Source organism: Scyliorhinus torazame, chromosome 31 (genome assembly GCF_047496885.1).
Source record: "Scyliorhinus torazame isolate Kashiwa2021f chromosome 31, sScyTor2.1, whole genome shotgun sequence".
Taxonomy (NCBI): Eukaryota; Metazoa; Chordata; class Chondrichthyes; order Carcharhiniformes; family Scyliorhinidae; genus Scyliorhinus; species Scyliorhinus torazame.
In genome coordinates this window covers 4,488,166-4,504,111 of record NC_092737.1, presented here as the reverse complement: position 1 = coordinate 4,504,111, position 15,946 = coordinate 4,488,166, and the positions used below count along the sequence as shown (strand labels likewise).

The window sequence follows — 15,946 nt, the reverse complement described above, 5'->3', positions numbered from 1 at the left end:
GACAGAGAGAGGGAATGGACAGAGAGACAGAGAGAGGGAATGGAGAGAGAGACAGAGAGAGGGAATAGAGAGAGACAGAGAGAGGGAATGGAGAGAGACAGAGAGAGGGAATGGACAGAGAGACAGAGAGAGGGAATGGAGAGAGACAGAGAGAGGGAATGGACAGAGAGAGGGAATGGACAGAGAGGCAGAGAGAGGGAATGGAGAGAGAGAGGGAATGGACAGAGAGGCAGAGAGAGGGAATGGACAGAGAGAGGGAATGGACAGAGAGGCAGTGAGAGGGAATGGAGAGAGAGACAGAGATAGGGAATGGAGAGAGACAGAGAGAGGGAATGGACAGAGAGACAGAGAGAGGGAATGGACAGAGAGAGGGAATGGACAGAGAGACAGAGAGAGGGAATGGAGAGAGAGACAGAGAGAGGGAATGGAGAGAGAGACAGAGAGAGGGAATGGACAGAGAGACAGAGAGAGGGAATGGAGAGAGAGACAGGGAGAGGGAATGGAGAGAGAGACAGGGAGAGGGAATAGACAGAGTGACAGAGAGAGGGAATGGACAGAGAGACAGAGAGAGGGAATGGACAGAGAGAGGGAATGGAGAGAGAGAGACAGAGAGGGAATGGAGAGAGAGACACACAGAGAGAATGGACAGAGAGACAGAGAGAGGGAATGGAGAGAGAGAGACAGAGAGGGAATGGAGAGAGAGACACACAGAGAGAATGGACAGAGAGACAGAGAGAGAGAATGGACAGAGAGACAGAGAGAGGGAATGGACAGAGAGACAGAGAGCGGGAATGGGCAGAGAGAGGGAATGGACAGAGAGCCAGAGAGAGGGAATGGAGAGAGACAGAGAGAGGGAATGGACAGAGAGAGACAGAGAGAGGGAATGGAGAGAGAGACAGAGAGAGGGAATGGACAGAGAGACAGAGAGAGGGAATGGACAGAGAGAGGGAATGGAGAGAGAGACAGAGAGAGGGAATGGACAGAGAGACAGAGAGAGGGAATGGACAGAGAGAGGGAATGGAGAGAGAGAGACAGAGAGAGGGAATGGAGAGAGAGACAGAGAGAGGGAATGGACAGAGAGACAGAGAGAGGGAATGGACAGAGAGAGGGAATGGAGAGAGAGACAGAGAGAGGGAATGGACAGAGAGAGGGAATGGAGAGAGAGACAGAGAGAGGGAATGGACAGAGAGACAGAGAGAGAAAATGGACAGAGAGACAGAGAGAGGGAATGGACAGAGAGAGGGAATGGAGAGAGAGACGGAGAGAGGAAATGGAGAGAGAGAGGGAATGGTGAGAGAGACAGAGAGAGGGAATGGAGAGAGAGAGGGAATGGAGAGAGAGACAGAGAGAGGGAATGGAGAGAGAGAGGGAATGGACAGAGAGACAGAGAGAGGGAATGGAGAGAGAGAGGGAATAGAGAGAGAGACAGAGAGAGGGAATGGAGAGAGAGAGGGAATGGACAGAGAGACAGAGATAGGGAATGGAGAGAGAGAGAGAGAGAGGGAATGGAGAGAGACAGAGAGAGGGAATGGACAGAGAGACAGAGAGAGGGAATGGGCAGAGAAACAGAGAGAGGGAATGGACAGAGAGAGGGAATGGAGAGAGAGACAGAGAGAGGGAATGGACAGAGAGACAGAGAGAGGGAATGGACAGAGAGACAGAGAGAGGGAATGGACAGAGAGACAGAGAGAGGGAATGGACAGAGAGACAGAGAGAGGGAATGGACAGAGAGACAGAGAGAGGGAATGGACAGAGAGACAGAGAGAGGGAATGGACAGAGAGACAGAGAGAGGGAATGGACAGAGAGAGGGAATGGAGAGAGAGAGACAGAGAGAGGGAATGGACAGAGAGACAGAGAGAGGGAATGGACGGAGAGACAGACAGAGGGAATGGACAGAGACAGAGAGAGGGAATGGACAGAGAGACAGAGAGAGGGAATGGAGAGAGAGACAGAGAGAGGGAATGGACAGAGAAAGGGAATGGACAGAGAGAGGGAATGGACAGAGAGACAGAGAGAGGGAATGGACAGAGAGACAGAGAGAGGGAATGGACAGAGAGAGGGAATGGACAGAGAGACAGAGAGAGGGAATGGAGAGAGAGAGACGGAGAGAGGGAATGGAGAGAGAGACAGAGAGAGGGAATGGTGAGAGAGACAGAGAGAGGGAATGGAGAGAGAGACAGAGAGAGGGAATGGAGAGAGAGACAGAGAGAGGGAATGGTGAGAGAGACAGAGAGAGGGAATGGAGAGAGAGGGAATTGAGAGAGAGACAGAGAGAGGGAATGGACAGAGAGACAGAGAGAGGGAATGGAGAGAGAGAGACGGAGAGAGGGAATGGAGAGAGAGACAGAGAGAGGGAAAGGAGAGAGAGACAGAGAGAGGGAATGGACAGAGAGACAGAGAGAGGGAATGGGCAGAGAGAGGGAATGGAGAGAGACAGAGAGAGAGAATGGAGAGAGAGACAGAGAGAGGGAATGGACAGAGAGAGGGAATGGGCAGAGAGAGGGAATGGACAGAGAGACAGAGATAGGGAATGGAGAGAGACAGAGAGAGGGAATGGAGAGAGAGACAGAGAGAGGGAATGGACAGAGAGACAGAGAGAGGGAATGGGCAGAGAGAGGGAATGGACAGAGAGACAGAGATAGGGAATGGAGAGAGACAGAGAGAGGGAATGGACAGAGAGACAGAGATAGGGAATGGAGAGAGAGACAGAGAGAGGGAATGGAGAGAGAGACAGAGAGAGGGAATGGACAGAGAGACAGAGATAGGGAATGATCATAGATCATAGATCATAGAATTTACAGTGCAGAAGGAGGCCATTCGGCCCATCGAGTCTGCACCGGCTCTTGGAAAGAGCACCCTACCCAAAGTCAACACCTCCACCCTATCCCCATAACCCAGTAACCCCACCCAACACTAAGGGCAATTTTGGACACTAAGGGCAATTTATCATGGCCAATCCACCTAACCTGCACATCTTTGGACTGTGGGAGGAAACCGGAGCACCCGGAGGAAACCAACGAATGGAGAGAGAGACAGAGAGGGAATGGACGGAGAGACAGAGAGAGGGAATGGACAGAGAGACAGAGAGAGGGAATGGACAGAGAGACAGAGAGAGGGAATGGACAGAGAGACAGAGAGAGGGAATGGAGAGAGAGACAGAGAGAGGGAATGGAGAGAGACAGAGAGAGGGAATGGACAGAGAGACAGAGAGAGGGAATGGACAGAGAGACAGAGAGAGGGAATGGACGGAGAGACAGAGAGAGGGAATGGACAGAGAGACAGAGAGAGGGAATGGAGAGAGAGACAGAGAGAGGGAATGGAGAGAGGCAGAGAGAGGGAATGGACAGAGAGACAGAGAGAGGGAATGGACAGAGAGACAGAGAGAGGGAATGGACAGAGAGACAGAGAGAGGGAATGGAGAGAGAGACAGAGAGAGGGAATAGAGAGAGACAGAGAGAGGGAATGGAGAGAGACAGAGAGAGGGAATGGACAGAGAGACAGAGAGAGGGAATGGAGAGAGACAGAGAGAGGGAATGGACAGAGAGAGGGAATGGACAGAGAGGCAGAGAGAGGGAATGGAGAGAGAGAGGGAATGGACAGAGAGGCAGAGAGAGGGAATGGACAGAGAGAGGGAATGGACAGAGAGGCAGTGAGAGGGAATGGAGAGAGAGACAGAGATAGGGAATGGAGAGAGACAGAGAGAGGGAATGGACAGAGAGACAGAGAGAGGGAATGGACAGAGAGAGGGAATGGACAGAGAGACAGAGAGAGGGAATGGAGAGAGAGACAGAGAGAGGGAATGGAGAGAGAGACAGAGAGAGGGAATGGACAGAGAGACAGAGAGAGGGAATGGAGAGAGAGACAGGGAGAGGGAATGGAGAGAGAGACAGGGAGAGGGAATAGACAGAGTGACAGAGAGAGGGAATGGACAGAGAGACAGAGAGAGGGAATGGACAGAGAGAGGGAATGGAGAGAGAGAGACAGAGAGGGAATGGAGAGAGAGACACACAGAGAGAATGGACAGAGAGACAGAGAGAGGGAATGGAGAGAGAGAGACAGAGAGGGAATGGAGAGAGAGACACACAGAGAGAATGGACAGAGAGACAGAGAGAGAGAATGGACAGAGAGACAGAGAGAGGGAATGGACAGAGAGACAGAGAGCGGGAATGGGCAGAGAGAGGGAATGGACAGAGAGCCAGAGAGAGGGAATGGAGAGAGACAGAGAGAGGGAATGGACAGAGAGAGACAGAGAGAGGGAATGGAGAGAGAGACAGAGAGAGGGAATGGACAGAGAGACAGAGAGAGGGAATGGACAGAGAGAGGGAATGGAGAGAGAGACAGAGAGAGGGAATGGACAGAGAGACAGAGAGAGGGAATGGACAGAGAGAGGGAATGGAGAGAGAGAGACAGAGAGAGGGAATGGAGAGAGAGACAGAGAGAGGGAATGGACAGAGAGACAGAGAGAGGGAATGGACAGAGAGAGGGAATGGAGAGAGAGACAGAGAGAGGGAATGGACAGAGAGAGGGAATGGAGAGAGAGACAGAGAGAGGGAATGGACAGAGAGACAGAGAGAGAAAATGGACAGAGAGACAGAGAGAGGGAATGGACAGAGAGAGGGAATGGAGAGAGAGACGGAGAGAGGAAATGGAGAGAGAGAGGGAATGGTGAGAGAGACAGAGAGAGGGAATGGAGAGAGAGAGGGAATGGAGAGAGAGACAGAGAGAGGGAATGGAGAGAGAGAGGGAATGGACAGAGAGACAGAGAGAGGGAATGGAGAGAGAGAGGGAATAGAGAGAGAGACAGAGAGAGGGAATGGAGAGAGAGAGGGAATGGACAGAGAGACAGAGATAGGGAATGGAGAGAGAGAGAGAGAGAGGGAATGGAGAGAGACAGAGAGAGGGAATGGACAGAGAGACAGAGAGAGGGAATGGGCAGAGAAACAGAGAGAGGGAATGGACAGAGAGAGGGAATGGAGAGAGAGACAGAGAGAGGGAATGGACAGAGAGACAGAGAGAGGGAATGGACAGAGAGACAGAGAGAGGGAATGGACAGAGAGACAGAGAGAGGGAATGGACAGAGAGACAGAGAGAGGGAATGGACAGAGAGACAGAGAGAGGGAATGGACAGAGAGACAGAGAGAGGGAATGGACAGAGAGACAGAGAGAGGGAATGGACAGAGAGAGGGAATGGAGAGAGAGAGACAGAGAGAGGGAATGGACAGAGAGACAGAGAGAGGGAATGGACGGAGAGACAGACAGAGGGAATGGACAGAGACAGAGAGAGGGAATGGACAGAGAGACAGAGAGAGGGAATGGAGAGAGAGACAGAGAGAGGGAATGGACAGAGAAAGGGAATGGACAGAGAGAGGGAATGGACAGAGAGACAGAGAGAGGGAATGGACAGAGAGACAGAGAGAGGGAATGGACAGAGAGAGGGAATGGACAGAGAGACAGAGAGAGGGAATGGACAGAGAGACAGAGAGAGGGAATGGAGAGAGAGAGGGAATGGTGAGAGAGACAGAGAGAGGGAATGGACAGAGAGACAGAGAGAGGGAATGGAGAGAGAGACAGAGAGAGGGAATGGACAGAGAGACAGAGAGAGGGAATGGACAGAGAGACAGAGAGAGGGAATGGACAGAGAGACAGAGAGAGGGAATGGACAGAGAGACAGAGAGAGGGAATGGACAGAGAGACAGAGAGAGGGAATGGACAGAGAGACAGGGAGAGGGAATGGACAGAGAGACAGAGAGAGGGAAGGGAGAGAGAGACAGAGAGAGGGAATGGAGAGAGACAGAGAGAGAAAATGGACAGAGAGACAGAGAGAGGGAATGGAGAGAGAGACAGAGAGAGGGAATGGACAGAGACAGAGAGAGAAAATGGACAGAGAGACAGAGAGAGGGAATGGAGAGAGAGACAGAGAGAGGGAATGGACAGAGAGACAGGGAGAGGGAATGGACAGAGAGAGGGAATGGAGAGAGAGACAGAGAGAGGGAATGGAGAGAGAGACAGAGAGAGGGAATGGACAGAGAGACAGAGAGAGTGAATGGAGAGAGAGACAGAGAGAGGGAATGGACAGAGAGACAGGGCGAGGGAATGGACAGAGAGACAGAGAGAGGGAATGGACAGAGAGACAGAGAGAGGGAATGGACAGAGAGAGGGAATGGAGAGAGAGACAGAGAGAGGGAATGGAGAGAGAGACAGAGAGAGGGAATGGAGAGAGAGACGGAGAGAGGAAATGGAGAGAGAGAGGGAATGGTGAGAGAGACAGAGAGAGGAAATGGACAGAGAGACAGAGAGAGGAAATGGACAGAGAGACAGAGGGAGGGAATGGAGAGAGAGAGGGAATGGAGAGAGAGACAGAGAGAGGGAATGGACAGAGAGGCAGAGAGAGGGAATGGACAGAAGCAGAGAGAGGGAATGGACGGAGAGACAGAGAGAGGGAATGGACAGAGAGACAGAGAGAGGGAATGGACAGAGAGAGTGAATGGAGAGAGAGACAGAGAGAGGGAATGGACAGAGAGACAGAGAGAGGGAATGGAGAGAGAGAGGGAATGGAGAGAGAGACAGAGAGAGGGAATGGACAGAGAGAGGGAATGGAGAGAGATGCAGAGAGAGGGAATGGACAGAGAGAGACAGAGAGAGGGAATGCACAGAAACAGAGAGAGGGAATGGACAGAGAGACAGAGAGAGGGAATGGATGGAGAGACAGAGAGAGGGAATGGACAGAGAGAGGGAATGGAGAGAGATACAGAGAGAGGGAATGGAGAGAGACAGAGAGAGGGAATGGAGAGAGAGACAGAGAGAGGGAATGGACAGAGAGGCAGAGAGAGGGAATGGACAGAAGCAGAGAGAGGGAATGGACGGAGAGACAGAGAGAGGGAATGGACAGAGAGACAGAGAGAGGGAATGGACAGAGAGAGTGAATGGAGAGAGAGACAGAGAGAGGGAATGGAGAGAGAGGCAGAGAGAGGGAATGGAGAGAGAGTGAATGGAGAGAGAGAGACAGAGAGAGGGAATGGAGAGAGAGACACAGAGAGAGAATGGACAGAGAGACAGAGAGAGAGAATGGACAGAGAGACAGAGAGAGGGAATGGACAGAGAGAGGGAATGGACAGAGAGCCAGAGAGAGGGAATGGACTGAGAGAGGGAATGGAGAGAGAGAGACAGAGAGAGGGAATGGAGAGAGAGACACAGAGAGAGAATGGACAGAGAGACAGAGAGAGAGAATGGACAGAGAGACAGAGAGAGGGAATGGACAGAGAGACAGAGAGAGGGAATGGACAGAGAGACAGAGAGAGGGAATGGACAGAGAAAGGGAATGGACAGAGAGACAGAGAGAGGGAATGGACAGAGAGACAGAGAGAGGGAATGGAGAGAGAGACAGAGAGAGGGAATAGACAGAGTGACACAGAGAGGGAATGGAGAGAGAGACAGAAAGAGGGAATGGAGAGAGAGACAGAGAGAGGGAATGGACAGAGAGAGGGAATGGAGAGAGATGCAGAGAGAGGGAATGGACAGAGAGAGACAGAGAGAGGGAATGGACAGAGAGAGGGAATGGAGAGAGAGACAGAGAGAGGGAATGGAGAGAGAGACAGAAAGAGGGAATGGAGAGAGAGACAGAGAGAGGGAATGGAGAGAGAGAGACGGAGAGAGGGAATGGAGAGAGAGGGAATGGACAGAGAGAGGGAATGGAGAGAGAGAGGGAATGGAGAGAGAGACAGAGAGAGGGAATGGAGAGAGAGATAGAGAGAGGGAATGGACAGAGAGACAGAGAGGGAATGGAGAGAGAGACAGAGAGAGGGAATGGAGAGAGAGACAGAGCGAGGGAATGGACAGAGAGACAGAGAGATGGAATGGAGAGAGAGACAGAGAGAGGGAATGGAGAGAGAGGGAATTGAGAGAGAGACAGAGAGAGGGAATGGACAGAGAGAGGGAATGGAGAGAGACAGAGAGAGGGAATGGAGGGAGAGACAGAGCGAGGGAATGGACAGAGAGACAGAGAGAGGGAATGGAGAGAGAGACAGAGGGAATGGACAGAGAGACAGAGAGAGGGAATGGACAGAGAGAGGGAACGGACAGAGAGACAGAGAGAGGGAATGGACAGAGAGACAGAGAGAGGGAATGGACAGAGAGACAGGGAGAGGGAATGGACGGAGAGACAGAGAGAGGGAATGGACAGAGAGACAGAGAGAGGGAATGGACAGAGAGACAGAGAGAGGGAATGGACAGAGAGACAGAGAGAGGGAATGGACAGAGAGAGGGAATGGACAGAGAGACAGAGAAAGGGAATGGAGAGAGAGACAGAGAGAGGGAATGGACGGAGAGCCAGAGAGAGGGAATGGACAGAGAGAGGGAATGGACAGAGAGACAGAGAGAGGGAATGGAGAGAGAGACAGAGAGAGGGAATGGACGGAGAGACAGAGAGAGGGAATGGACAGAGAGAGGGAATGGACAGAGAGACAGTGAGAGGGAATGGAGAGAGAGAGGGAATGGACAGAGAGACAGAGAGAGGGAATGGACAGAGAAAGGGAATGGACAGAGAGACAGGGAGAGGGAATGGAGAGAGAGACAGAGAGAGGGAATGGACGGAGAGACAGAGAGAGGGAATGGACAGAGAGACAGAGAGAGGGAATGGACAGAGAGAGGGAATGGACAGAGAGAGGGAATGGACAGAGAGCGGGAATGGAGAGAGAGACAGAGAGAGGAAATGGACAGAGAGACAGAGAGAGGGAATGGAGAGAGAGACAGAGAGAGGGAATGGAGAGAGAGACAGAGCGAGGGAATGGACAGAGAGACAGAGAGATGGAATGGAGAGAGAGACAGAGAGAGGGAATGGAGAGAGAGGGAATTGAGAGAGAGACAGAGAGAGGGAATGGACAGAGAGAGGGAATGGACAGAGAGAGGGAATGGAGAGAGAGACAGTGAGAGGGAATGGAGAGAGAGACATAGAGAGGGAATGGACAGAGAGACAGAGAGAGGGAATGGACAGAGAGACAGAGAGAGGGAATGGACAGAGAGACAGAGAGAGGGAATGGACGGAGAGACAGAGAGAGGGAATGGACAGAGAGACAGAGAGAGGGAATGGACAGAGAGACAGAGAGAGGGAATGGACAGAGAGGGAATGGAGAGAGAGACAGAGAGAGGAAATGGACAGAGAGACAGAGAGAGGGAATGGAGAGAGAGACAGAGAGAGGGAATGGAGAGAGAGACAGAGCGAGGGAATGGACAGAGAGACAGAGAGAGGGAATGGAGAGAGAGACAGAGAGAGGGAATGGAGAGAGAGACAGAGCGAGGGAATGGACAGAGAGACAGAGAGATGGAATGGAGAGAGAGACAGAGAGAGGGAATGGAGAGAGAGGGAATTGAGAGAGAGACAGAGAGAGGGAATGGACAGAGAGACAGAGAGAGGGAATGGAGAGAGAGACAGAGAGAGGGAATGGAGAGAGAGACGGAGAGAGGGAATGGAGAGAGAGAGACAGGGAGAGGGAATGGAGAGAGAGACAGAGAGAGGGAATGGAGAGAGAGACGGAGAGAGGGAATGGAGAGAGAGACAGAGAGAGGGAATGGAGAGAGAGACAGAGAGAGGGAATGGAGAGAGAGATAGAGAGAGGGAATGGACAGAGAGAGACAGAGACAGAGAGAGGGAATGGAGAGAGAGACAGAGAGAGGGAATGGAGAGTTAGAGATAGAGAGAGGGAATGGACAGAGAGACAGAGAGAGGGAATGGACAGAGAGAGGGAATGGAGAGAGAGATAGAGAGAGGGAATGGACAGAGAGACAGAGAGAGGGAATTGTGAGAGAGACGGAGAGAGGGAATGGAGAGAGAGACAGAGAGAGGGAATGGACAGAGAGACAGAGAGAGGGAATGGACAGAGAGACAGAGAGAGGGAATGGAGAGAGAGACGGAGAGAGGGAATGGAGAGAGAGACAGAGAGAGGGAATGGAGAGAGAGACAAAGAGAGGGAATGGACAGAGAGAGGGAAAGGAGAGAGAGACAGAGAGAGGGAATGGACAGAGAGAGGGAATGGACAGAGAGAGGGAATGGACAGAGAGAGGGAATGGACAGAGAGACAGAGAGAGGAAATGGAGAGAGAGACAGTGAGAGGGAATGGAGAGAGAGACATAGAGAGGGAATGGACAGAGAGTCAGAATGGAGAGAGAGACAGAGAGAGGGAATGGACAGAGAGAGACAGAGCGAGGGAATGGACAGAGAGAGAGAATCGAGAGAGAGAGACAGAGCGACAGAATGGAGAGAGAGAGGATTAGAGAGGGAATGGACAGAGAGAGTGAATGGACAGAGAGAGGGAATGTAGAGAGAGACAGAGAGAGGGAATGGACAGAGAGTCGGAATGGAGAGAGTGACAAAGAGAGGGGATGGACAGAGAGAGGGACTGGACAGAGAGAGACAGAGCGACAGAATGGAGAGAGAGAGGATCAGAGAGGGAATGGACAGAGAGACAGAGAGAGGGAATGGAGAGTTAGAGACAGAGAGAGGGAATGGACAGAGAGACAGAGAGAGGGAATGGACAGAGAGAGGGAATGGAGAGAGAGATAGAGAGAGGGAATGGACAGAGAGACAGAGAGAGGGAATTGTGAGAGAGACGGAGAGAGGGAATGGAGAGAGAGACAGAGAGAGGGAATGGACAGAGAGACAGAGAGAGGGAATGGACAGAGAGACAGAGAGAGGGAATGGAGAGAGAGACGGAGAGAGGGAATGGAGAGAGAGACAGAGAGAGGGAATGGAGAGAGAGACAAAGAGAGGGAATGGACAGAGAGAGGGAAAGGAGAGAGAGACAGAGAGAGGGAATGGACAGAGAGAGGGAATGGACAGAGAGAGGGAATGGACAGAGAGAGGGAATGGACAGAGAGACAGAGAGAGGAAATGGAGAGAGAGACAGTGAGAGGGAATGGAGAGAGAGACATAGAGAGGGAATGGACAGAGAGTCAGAATGGAGAGAGAGACAGAGAGAGGGAATGGACAGAGAGAGACAGAGCGAGGGAATGGACAGAGAGAGAGAATCGAGAGAGAGAGACAGAGCGACAGAATGGAGAGAGAGAGGATTAGAGAGGGAATGGACAGAGAGAGTGAATGGACAGAGAGAGGGAATGTAGAGAGAGACAGAGAGAGGGAATGGACAGAGAGTCGGAATGGAGAGAGTGACAAAGAGAGGGGATGGACAGAGAGAGGGACTGGACAGAGAGAGACAGAGCGACAGAATGGAGAGAGAGAGGATCAGAGAGGGAATGGACAGAGAGACAGAGAGAGGGAATGGACTGAGCGACAGAATGGAGAGAGAGACAGAGAGAGGGAATGGACAGAGAGTCGGAATGGAGAGAGTGACAAAGAGAGGGAATGGACAGAGAGAGGGACTGGACAGAGAGAGACAGAGCGACAGAATGGAGAGAGAGAGGATCAGAGAGGGAATGGACAGGGAGAGGGAATGGACAGAGAGAGGGAATGGGGCGAGAGGCAGCTGACTTTAGCAGAGAGTTAGAAAGAAACATTCAGACAGAACCGGGAGATGTCTCTGTTTTGGGAGAGAATGATCTTTGACAGGGCCGCCTGTCGGGGAAGCTAAGAGAGAGAATTGAGAATGTGTGTAAAGTGCGAGGGAGAATGTCAATGTGTTGAGCAGCGAGGCAGGAAGAGTGAGTTTAACAGCTGTTGCTGGATTAATAAGTATTTACCAAGAACAAGGTGTCATCACCTGCACACTCTCATCAATAAAGAGGTGTTGTTTTGGCCGTCTCTGGTATTTCTTGTTCGGTGAGCTCTTCCTGTGAGCTCTGGTTCACTCTGTCTGTCTAACCGAGGGGAGCAGCACAATAAAGCTCTGTATATGTTTGCAACTTATCGACTGGCCTATTCAACTGGGAACATGGAAAACTCTACAACATGGAATAAATCACAGCAGCTTCCAGAGTTCACAACGTTGTCCTGGGTTAGGGTCAGAGGGGGTGAGGGTCAGAGGATGAAGGACAGGGAAGTGTGGGATGGTAGGGGAGGGATCGGGGTAAGACCAGAAGACACAGGAGCAGAATTAGGCCACTCGGCCCATCGAGTCTGCTCCGCCATTCAATCATGGCTGATATTTTCCTCATCCCCATTCTCCGGCCTTCTCCCCATAACCCCTGATCCCCTTATTAATCAAGAACCTATCTATCTCTGTCTTAAAGAAAACTTACAGCCAAGTTCTGCACATGAGTGCAGCCTCAACCGGGACCTGGGATTCATGTCGCATTACATTCATCCCCCACCATCTGGCCTGCAAAGTCCTACCAACTGGCCTGGCTTGGGACAATTCACACCTCTTTAACCTGGGGTGACCCCATCTCTGGATCTGTAAAGATTTAATCACCTGCTAATGCTCGCATTCCAAGCATTGTCTGGCATCTTTGAATTTGTCTATATATGTGTTTCTGGAACAGACCTCTTCATTCACCTGAGGAAGGAGCAGCGCTCCGAAAGCTAGTGATTCGAAACAAACCAGTTGGACTTTAACCTGGTGTTGTGAGACTTCTCACTGTGCTCACCCCAGTCCAACGCCGGCATCTCCACATCATGTCTAACAGGATTGGACAGGGTGGATTCAGAAAGAATGTCCCCGATGGTCGGGGAGTCCAGAACTAGGGGGCATAGTTTGAGGATAAGTGGTAAACCTTTTAGGACTGAGGTGAGGAGAGATTTCTTCACCCAGAGAGCGGGGAATCTGTGGAATTCACTCCCACAGAAAGTAGTTGGAGGCCAAAGCACTGTGTAATTTCAGGCAGGAATTAGATACAGCTCCTGGAGCTACAGGGATCGAGGGATATGGGGGAGGGGGATTGGGGTATTGAACTTGATGATCAGCCCTGATCATAATGAACGGCGGAGCAGGCTCGAAGGGCCGAATGGCCTCCTCCTGTCCCTATTTTCTATGAATGATCTTTCAGGGGAGTGTGGTGGACTGAATGGACTCCAGCTGTGAGTGATCCGTAACACTCAACGTTGCTCTGACAGTGAAGGGAAGGGGTTAATCCGGGAGCGGCTCCGATCGGCAATGAACCAACTGCCTTCGACACCTTGTTTTCTTAACCCCGAATTCCCCCACCCCGCCCATGGACAGGCAGCGGGCGTCCGACACGGAGCGGTATTCCAGATGTCCATTCCCCTGACTCAAGGGGTCCTCTCTCCGCGAATCAGCCCATTTCCCGGACCGTGATCACTGACTGGACGGACAGAGAGAGAGAGGGAGGGAGGGAGGGAGAGAGAGAGAGGGAGGGAGAGAGAGGGAGAGAGAGAGAGGGAGAGAGAGAGAGGGAGAGAGAGAGAGAGAGAGAGAGGGGGGGAGGGAGAGAGGAAGAGAGAGGGAAGGAGGGAGAGAGAGAGAAGGAGACAGGGAGAGAGAGAGGGGGGGGAGGGAGGGAAAGAGAGAGAGGGAGAGAGAGGGGGGGGGAGGGAGGGAAAGAGAGAGAGGGGGAGAGAGGGAGAGAGAGAGGGAGTGAGGGTGAGGGAGAGAGAGAGGGAAAGAGAGAGGGAGGGAGTGAGGGAGAGGGAGAGAGAGAGGGAGGGAGAGAGAGGGAGAGAGAGAGAGGGGGGAGGGAGAGAGGAAGAGAGAGGGAAGGAGGGAGAGAGAGAGAAGGAGACAGGGAGAGAGAGAGGGGGGGAGGGAGGGAAAGAGAGAGGGAGAGAGAGAGGGGGGGAGGGAGGGAAAGAGAGAGAGGGGGAGGGAGGGAAAGAGAGAGAGGGGGAGAGAGGGAGAGAGAGAGGGAGTGAGGGAGAGGGAGAGAGAGAGGGAAAGAGAGGGGGAGGGAGAGAGGGAGGGAGTGAGGGAGAGGGAGAGAGGGAGAGAGAGAGGGAGTGAGGGAGAGAGAGAGAGAGAGGGAAAGAGAGGGAGAGAGAGAGAGGGAGGGAGAGAGGGAGGGAGTGAGGGAGAGGGAGAGAGAGAGGGAGAGAGAGGGAGTGAGGGAGTGAGGGAGAGAGAGAGAGAGAGGGAAAGAGAGGGAGAGAGAGAGAGGGAGGGAGAGAGGGAGGGAGTGAGGGAGAGGGAGAGAGAGAGGGAGAGAGAGGATATCACAAACAAAGTGCGACAATTCCTCAGTAAACACTCCCTCAGCAACAACCAAAGATGGATTCCGACCACCGCTCGTGTGAATTTGGCGATCTGGACATTCCCCAAACTGTTTTAGATCCAGACAGTAAAGTCCTCTCCCTCTTTATTGGAGGAAAAGTGACAGCCAAATTATTCACAACAAGCTGTCACAGATAACTCTGGCTTCACAGCTCCAGGGTCCCGGGTTCGATTCCCGGCTTGGGTCACTGTCTGTGCGGAGTCTGCACATCCTCCCCGTGTCTGCGTGGGTTTCCTCCGGGTGCTCCGGTTTCCTCCCACAATTCCCGAAAGACGTGCTGTTAGGTGAATTGGACATTCTGAATTCTCCCTCAGTGTACCCGAACAGGCGCCGGAGTGTGGCGACTAGGGGCTTTTCACAGTAACTTCATTGCAGTGTTTTTAAAAATAAATTTAGCGCACCCAATTCATTTTTTCCAATGAAGGGACAATTTAGCGTGGCCAATCCACCTGCCCTGCACATCTTTGGGTTGTGGGGGTGAGACCCACGTAGACACGGGGAGAATGTGCAAACTCCACACGGACAGTGACCCAGAGCCGGGATTGAACCCGGGTCCTCGGCGCCGTGAGGCAGCAGTGCTAACCACTGCGCCCCCGTGCTGCCCTTTCATTGCAGTGTTAATGGACGCCTACTTGTGTCACGAATGAAGATTAGTACTCCCGGGATCCTTGGAACTTGGCAACGGTGGGAAGATTTTAAGAAAATGAGTGGGAAATTATTTTTGGATCTTCACAGAATCCGTACCGTGCAATTCCCTCACATTCACCTCCAACCCCCTCACAGCGCCTCACCTCCAACCTGCTCACACTAACCCCCAACGAGGGGGGGGGGGGGCGGGAGCTCGGATCAGTTTAACACGCGTCACCCCAGTCGCGAGATTCCCCGTGGGGAGGCCGCGATTCAGTCAGGGCGAGCCATGGGCCTCCATTCACTGCCTCAGGCCTAACGCCAATTAAAACTTAAACAACCCCCCCTCCACCCACCCCCCCCCCCCCTTCCCCCGGTCAGCCCCCGCCCCGGTCAGCCCCCCGCCCCGGACAGCCCCCCGCCCCAGTCAGACCTGTCAACACGCAGGGCACGACATGGCAATATGGATTCTGAAGGGCCACATTCCTGAGCCTGGGATCAAGGCCTCAGCGATCCTGCTCCATCAGACAGGAATGTTAACAGGCCGAGAGTGCGGCGGTTATAACCAGCTGCAAATGTGAGAGTCTCGGGGGGGGTCCGGCACTGGGGGAAACCCGGCCACCGGAGCCGATTACAGGACAACAGCAAAGTGAGAATCATTAGATAATCTGCACATTTGTTGGTCCTGATTAAAGCACGGCGGCACAGTGGTTAGCACTGTGGGGAGGGGGGAAGGGGGGAGGGGGGAAGGGGGGAGGGGGGAGGGGGAGGCGGAGGGGAGGGGGGGAGGGGGAGAGGGGGGAGGGGGAGGGAGAGTGGAGGGGGAGAGCGGAGGGGGAGGGTAGTGGGTGGGGAGGGGGAGGGGGAGTGGGGAGGGGGAGGGGAGGGGAGGGGGAGGGGAGGGGGAGGGGGTAGGGAGGGGGGGAGGGGAGGGGGAGGGAGGGGAGGGGAGGGAGGGGAGGGGAGGGAGGGGGAGGGGGAGGGGGGAGGGAGGGGGAGGGGGAGGGGAGGGGAAGGGAGGGGGAGGGGGAGGGAGGGAGGGGAGGGGGAGGGAGGTGAGGGAGGGAGGGGAGGGGGGTGAGGGGGAGGGGGAGGGGGAGGGAGGGGAGGTGGGGGAGGGGGGAGGGGGTAGGGAGGGAGGGGAGGGGGAGGGGGAGGGAGGGGGAGGAGGGGACGGGGAGGGGGAGGGGGAGGGGGAGGGGGGAG

At 53.4% G+C, this 15,946-nt stretch overlaps 1 long non-coding RNA gene across 1 annotated transcript in view; it reads right to left on the bottom strand.

Moving 5' to 3' along the window:
* Nucleotides 1-15,293, bottom strand: part of LOC140404798 (uncharacterized) — a 28,855-nt gene extending 13,562 nt beyond the window's left edge. The window contains exon 1 of the long non-coding RNA XR_011938585.1: nt 15,174-15,293. This is a non-coding gene — a long non-coding RNA (uncharacterized lncRNA). The remainder of the gene's footprint in view (nt 1-15,173) is intronic.
* Between the last annotated feature and the right edge of the window lie 653 nt (nt 15,294-15,946).